At 44.4% G+C, this 7,706-nt stretch overlaps 1 non-coding gene across 1 annotated transcript; it reads right to left on the minus strand.

Moving 5' to 3' along the window:
- Positions 1 to 1,559: 1,559 nt before the first annotated feature.
- TRNAN-AUU (transfer RNA asparagine (anticodon AUU)) lies at positions 1,560 to 1,633 on the minus strand. Its single transcript has one exon. It is a non-coding gene; the product is annotated as a tRNA-Asn (tRNA).
- Between the last annotated feature and the right edge of the window lie 6,073 nt (positions 1,634 to 7,706).

Consider the following 7,706-nt stretch of genomic DNA (forward strand, 5'->3'; position numbering starts at 1 on the left):
TAATCAGACAGTTGAGCAAACTGAAAAACAGCTAACAGGAAATTTCCACTTAAATGGTATTTTCTAATCTTATCTGACCATGACTAAGAATAAAGGATACACAAGATAAACTCTTAGAGCCATGGACCTTATCCATGTTTAAGCTCCATCAAATCTGTAATCAATAGCACTACATGCTCCCACTTTACCACTGTACTATATACTCTACCTGTGTTTTTAAGGTAAAAACACCATTTAACCCCAGTGACACTTGAATTAAAGCAGCAGCCTCTGGAATAGCATTCCTTAGCATTAATCCCAGGAAATCTGCAATCTTCACGCTCTTTGATAGCCATGCTACATTGCTGTTTACTTGGATGGAGCAGAGAGCACAACATCAGGACATAGGAAATATTACAATGCATGATAAGAAAGGTGTGAGCTCTACAGCAAGGCCTCTAACCCTTTGCCAGTGCTAAATACATAGGGCTTAACTCAGATCTGATCACAGCAGCAAATTTATTAGCTAAAACCATGTACACTGCAGGGGGGGGGGGTGTATAATATGTGCAGAGAGAGTTAGATTTTGGTGCGGTGTGTTCAAACTGAAATCTAAATTGCAGTGTAAAAACAAAACAGCCAGTATTTACCCTGCACACAAACAATATAACCCACCTAAATCTCTCTGCAAATGTTATATCTGCCCCCCCCCCCCCATCCCTGCAGTGCACATGGTTTTGCCCACTAGCTAACAAATTTGCTGCATCTGGGAATTACAGCAGCTTAATATTTCTTTTTACAGAAGGTTCAGCAAATTAAATTATTTAGTGAAATACTGTAATCATAACAGTTACAGGGATATTGTAGGTAGATTTATTGTCAGTGGATAAATGTAAAAATTAAACCCTTAGGCATAGTTCCAAAATGCTGTCATTGCAATCCAGATTTTAAGGATATCATGCTTGAGCACAGGTGACTTAATTAGAACTTCGGTCAATGTGAATTAACCATTGGACTCAACCATGGTTATCCTTAAAACCCAGGGGTCTATTTAAGATCGATCTTAATCGATGTTGGGCTTCCAGGTTGAAAAAAACACACACATTTGTTTTCACATTAAACAGACTTCCACATGAGAAAGCAGCAAGGATGCAGTGGCGTTAATGTTTCCTGGTGTCAACTTGTATTATTTCAGTAGACATTGAAATGAGGATGCATCTTGCTGCCTTTCCAATGAAGCAAGTTTAATTTAGTAATAGGTGAAAAACCATCCTTATAAAGGTGTTAATCAGAGACTTGGCTTTGTGGACACTTTTCAGAGAACAAATTCGTTAGCATAAAAATAAAGCCAGAAAATGAAGAGCTGTTTAATCACTCGATTGGATTTTTCTGCCAGCATATTTTTTTTCTCTGCAACCCACTGCTAAATTGTGCTTCCTAGCTGTTTTTTATAAAATCACTGAATCAAATCTAACTCTGATTACATCAGAGAAGGCCATGTACCCTACACCATAAGAGGAGGTTTGAAATTTTGACTTGTCTACTTAAATATCACCAAAATCTGATCACAAGGTTAATTACGTCCCTGGGTGGGATTGAACCACCAACCTTTTGGTTAATAGCCAAACACACTAACCGATTGCGCCACAGAGACACTTTGCAAAAGTCCATACTGACAAAGGCTAATAAGCATTCATCTAAAACGTTTCCTAGAAAAACTTTAAAAAGTCAATAATCTGGAGAGTTTTTGTAAGATGTTTCTTCCATCAACCAACGAAGAAACACATTGGTACTTTCCCATGATGAGTGAGTGCTTCAGGATCTCTTGCACTTACATGTGCAGCAGAGTACTGCAATGGAAGCATGCTGGGCCCATAACCCAGAGGTAGGCAGATTGAAACTATCCTCTGCTATATGCATTTTTTTTGTTAATTAAAGTAATCCAAAACTGGGATTGATATTTTGTCTCTTTTATTTTTACTTAAAGTACAATAACTTTTACCATTTTAATTTGTTTTAATAGTATATTGACAGTATTATTTTCTTTCAAAAATCCACTTCATTTTCTTTACCCTATTATTAAAATGGTAATTGAAGAAGAGGAATTGTTGCTTTGACTGCAGCATTCCCGGGGTTAACTAGTGTTTCTTCAAGTCACAAGGTATGGAGCTGCTGTATAGTTACTCGCAAGTCAGTAGTTGTATGATGCTCACACCTGTTAAGCTGGATACACACAGAATGCCCTACACAGGGGGTGAAATGAGCGCCACCCCCACCCCCCGTACGCTCAGCACACATCACGCTGTGCTGAGCGGGGGGAGAGATGTGTGCTGAGCAGTTCGCTCAGTACACATCTCTCCCCAAAATCGGGCCGTGAATACGGACCTTTAAACTGGATCCACACTTAGATTATCTGTCCAATTTTTTTTTCTAGTTGAAACAAAATTATGCTAATATGTGGCAGCAAATTACAATTGACCATTTGTTCACAAACACTGGAAAACATCCAAAAATGGTCATTTAGATAAATTGGTTAAATCCATTTCATTTAGCTAATTTATCCAAACTACCTTTATTGTATCTTTGTGGGTGAATGATGTGTGGGTCAGTGTTGAGGGTGGTGGAGGAGATGGTTAATAGGCACAGCAGGTTGTGGACAGTCAAATAGTGTGCTTAGAGGTTCAGAGTCATTGTATGAGACTCTGGCAACAGTGACTTGATGAGTCTGGTGTCCATAGGGTGGGACGCATTAACCTTTTTATGCTATTGAAATAGTTCTCCTCCTGACCGACGCAGTTCCTTGCTCCGAGGTTGGTGTATTGTCCTGTTGCAGCGCCTCTCCACTGTGGTCACAGTGAGCTGTGTGGTGTTGCTGGCGCATGCCAATCTCCCCCCAACCTCCCTCTTGCATTTCAGACCTACGTACGCATGATGGGATCTTGTATGATATGCGCGTGTGCTGTAGAGATGAAAGTGGGGGTGAGGAGGCAGATCGTGAGATGGGGAAACTTTGTGGACTGTTAGCGAAGGGGAGCACTGGGCAATCTGAGTTGCAAAGAGGGCAGCAGAAGAGGTTATTGCATGTGCACTGGTGACAGGTCCATCCTTGGTGGCCAGCCTCAGTGGTAAAGGGGTACATGAGCTAGTGTCCCTTGGCCAGCCATGTACCATGGCCACCTCCCTACCTCCTATATATTCTCCCTGATCTGTCACTTTGTTACGGTCTGCTGCTGGCACTGGTGTATCGTCCTGCAGTTGCCGTCTCCGCCCATTGCTGTGACTTCCCCCAGAGTTAGCCACACAGAGTGACAGATCTGGGAAAATATATAGGAGATCATTACTTTCACTTGCAGCCTACCTTATTTTTTGCAGCCTAGCATGCTCCTGACCCCTTCTCTCACTAATACTTATACAACATTCATGAACTCATCTTAAGGTTTCTTTATTATTCAGTCACACTGTCTTGGATCCAAACCATTTCCTGTGGCATTGCAGTCAAACAATTGAGCTATTTACCCTTGCATAGAAAGGTATAATCTAAGCTAGAGAATTCTATTTGGAGCTCACCTTGTACTTTGTGAAGAAATAATCAGCTTTGTGGCTGAGCAGATATATGGAGTGTGTGGCTGCACACTGCATTGATCTGCTGAGTTGCAATGCTAATAATTTTTTTTTTTGCAAAGTACCAATAGCTTCATTGTGAAGGTGGAAAGAAGGGTGTTACGGCATGGAATGTACAAACTGCGAGACCCTGCTGGTAGCGCCTTTGTCTATTTAGTAGGAAGGGCACGTAACAGCCGGGGGGCAATGGAGGAAGCCCCTTTAGGGCTGGAGCCCGGCGGCAACTGACTCCGTTGTCTCTGGCAGTTCCGCCCCTGGACTAGAGGAATGGTCAAGAACATGGCAACATTTAATGCCAAAAAATGCAAAATCATACACGTCTCAAAAATGCAAAGGCTAACTATAATATTAAGGGCATTATAATGGCAAGAGGAAAGCTATCTAAGTATTACTATTTCAGGTAAGCAATGTAACAAAGCAATAGGAAAGGCAAGTCAGATGCTTGTTTGCATAGGTTAAAGAACCAGTAGCAGAAAAAAGTAATACAGGTTGAGTATCCCATATCCAAATATTCCGAAATACGGAATATTCCGAAATACGGACTTTTTTGAGTGAGACTGAGATAGTGAAACCTTTGTGTTTTGATGGCTCAGTGTACACAAACTTTGTTTAATACTCAAAGTTATTAAAAATATTGTATTAAATGAACTTCAGACTGTGTGTATAAGGTGTATATGAAACATAAATGAATTCTGTGAATGTACACACACTTTGTTTAATGCACAAAGTTATAAAAAATATTGGCTAAAATGACCTTCAGGCTGTGTGTATAAGGTGTATATGAAACATAAATGCCTTCTGTGCTTAGATTTAGGTCCCATCACCATAATATCTCGTTATGGTATGCAATTATTCCAAAATACAGAAAAATCCGATATCCAAAATTCCTCTGGTCCCAAGCATTTTGGATAAGGGATACTCAACCTGTAATGCCACTGTATAGGTCCTTGGTACAGCCAGGGGTGTATCTTCCTATTGGCCAGGATGGCACTTGCCAGGGGCGCCGGCCATGAGGGGGGCGCCGCCCGGCAGTGCCACGCGCGCCAGGGGTTAGAATGACATAGTAGTTCTCAGTCAGTACATCCCTTAGCAGTGCTCATCCACTGCCGGACTCTCAGAAGCGTATTGCACTCTGACACTCTCTGTGACTACAGTCACAATGATGGTGAATATAGCTGGGGAGCGGGGCACTTCCAGGTATGGGGTGGGGCGAGGCACCTCCTCTTCCTCATCCGCTTCCCTTCTCATTGGTCCCACGCGGTCTGTCACCAAACACCAGTCACTACAATCAGCACCAGTCAGCAGTGCAGCATGAGCATACCTGTACATTTTCTGCGGTACCGTAGCTGCACTGCATGGTCTATCCTGGCAGTCTGGATCACAGGTTACTAAGAGCTCTGTATGGAGAGGTATCTAGACCAGTGACTGCCTGTCCAGCTGTGTTGAAACTAAAAGTCCCAGCAAACCTTGTCAATTGGATTTGCTGGGACATGTAGTGCAATCACACCTAGAGAGGGGTTTTTAACTGTATATATGTGTGCATATATCCCCTCGGTGTCCCTGTCCGCACCCTCCTTTTAATTCCCCATTAGTGTCACTGCCCTCACCATCCCTGTAACTGCCCCCTCAGTGACCCTGCCCATACACTCCTGTAATTCCTCCTCAGTATCCCTGCCCGCACCCTCCCCGTAATTTCCTCTCAGTGTCCCTACCAGCACCCTAACCGTAATTCCCCCTCAGTGTCCCTGCCCTTTTGTACAGGGCCGTAGCTAGGTGTGTGCTGAGTGTTCTCGGCCCACAGTACATAGGCACTGAGGACAGAGAACCGGCACGTAATGTGTAAAAGGGAGCTCTGCCTGTCGTAATGTGTAAAAGGGAGCTCTGCCTGATGTAACGTGTAAAAGGGAGCTCTGCATGCCGTAACATGTAAAAGGGAGCTCTGCCTGACGTAACGTGCAAAAGGGAGCTCTGCATGCCGTAACATGTAAAAGGGAGCTCTGCCTGCCGTAATGTGTAAAAGGTAGCTCTGCTTGCCATAATGTGTAAAAGGTAGCTCTGCCTGCCATAATGTGTAAAAGGTAGCTCTGCCTGCCGTAATGTGGAATAGGGGTTCTACCTGGAGTAATGTGTAAAATGGTGCTCTACCTGGCGTAATGTGTGTAAGTGGCGTCATTTGATTAATGGAGACCACTGTGCAGCGTAATATGAATTTGTATTATTTTGTGGTCACGCCCCTTCCACATAGAGCCACACCCCTATAGTTTTGGTGCACACCTACAGTGCGCACTGGCCCTATTTTAAATATGGTGGGGGCGCTGAGCCTGTTTCTTGCACACAGTGCTAAAATGTCCCTGCCTGCACCCTCCCCATAATTCCATCTCAGTGATCCTGCCCGCACCCTCCCTGTAATTCTCCCTCAGTGTTCCTGACCTCAGCTTCCCTGTGACTCCCCCCTCAGTGTCCCTGCCTGCGCACTCCTGTAATACCCTCTCAGTGTCTCTTCCTGCACCCTCCCTGTAATTGCTTTTCAGTGTCCCTTCCTGCACCCTCCCTGTAATTGCTTTTCAGTGTCCCTTCCTGCACCCTCTCTGTAATTGCTTTTCAGTGTCCCTGACCTCAGCCTCCCTGTAGCCCCTCCCTCTCATTTTCCCTACCCGAACTCTCCCTGTAATTCCCTCTTAGTGTCCCTGACCTCCGTCTCCCGGTGAATCTCCGCTCAGTGTCCCTGCTCACACCCTCCTGTAATTCCACCTCAGTGTCCCTCCCCGTACCCTCCCCGTAATTCCCCCTCAGTGTCCCTGCTCGCACACTCCTGTAATTCCCCCTCAGTGTCCCTGCTCACACCCTCCCTGTAATTCCCCCTCAGTGTTCCTGCCCACACCCTCCCTGTAATTCCCCCTCAGTTTACCTGCCCACACCCTCCCTGTAATTCCCTCAGTGTCCCTGCCCACACCCTCCCTGTAATTCTCCCTCAGTGTCCCTGACCTCAGCCTATCTGTAACTCCCCCCTCTGTGTCCCTGGGTGGGGGAGGTGGGGGGCGCCAGTTCCTTACTTTGCCAGGGGCGCTCAGACCCCTAGATACACCCCTGGGTACAGCCACATTTAGAATCCTGTGTTCAGTTCCAGAAGCCATATCTCCAGAAGGCTGTAAATACATTAGGGCAACTAAAATTGTGCATGGCCTACATCACAAAACTTACCTGGAAATACTAAAAAATGTTGATGTGTATAGTTTGGAGAAGGGAAGAGGGAACATACAGTAATAGAAACATTTAAATATATAGAGAGGAATGTAATAGGGTGTGAGAATCAGAAAGTGAGAGATTTTGTGTTTTTTCCTGTTGTTTTTTTTTTTTTTTGTTTGATTGTTTGTTTTTAAAGTGGCAATCCTTTACATGGCAAAACCAGGTTGATATTTGCCATGTAAAGGATTGCCACCGTGGGCATGTGTAGAAGGGGCACTGCTACTGTTGGCATTATGTGTGTAAGCTGCACTGATATGGTGGTTATGTGTATAAAGGGCACTGCGACTGTGGGTATTATTATTATTATTATTACATGCGGTGTAATGACAATAAGATAGTGCTACTGTGTGGCGTATTTTGATTTGGGGTGCTATTGTGTGGCCATGCCCCTTCCTTGTGATACCACACCTTCTTTTTTTAAGGAGCGCACTGTCCCTTTATTAAGTATTGGAGAGAGGGCCCAAATTAATAGTTTGCAGGGAGGCGCCAAACACCCTAGCACTGGCCCTTTGGTAGGGGACAGGATTTGCTTCTGCTTGTGCACATATGTTATGATTGCCAGCCAACAGCACTGGTTTTGCCTATAACACTAACTATAAATATTTTGAATTGGTCCTGGACCACCAATCCAAGGCACCCCTGCAAGTGTCCTGAGGCACCCCAGGGTGCAGTTTGAGAACCACTGGTCTAGTGAGTACCCAGGATAATTATTGTAGCTGGTCTGCGGGTAACAGCTCTCAGATCCACTTCTAGAAAAAAATGCAGCAATGTAATTTGAGTGACAAACTGCAGAGATGAACCCTTTCTGTGACTGCTGCACAGGGATCACACAAACTCTATTCATAGGGCTGACTTCACTT

Source organism: Pseudophryne corroboree, unplaced genomic scaffold (genome assembly GCF_028390025.1).
Source record: "Pseudophryne corroboree isolate aPseCor3 unplaced genomic scaffold, aPseCor3.hap2 scaffold_1388, whole genome shotgun sequence".
Lineage (NCBI taxonomy): Eukaryota > Metazoa > Chordata > Amphibia > Anura > Myobatrachidae > Pseudophryne > Pseudophryne corroboree.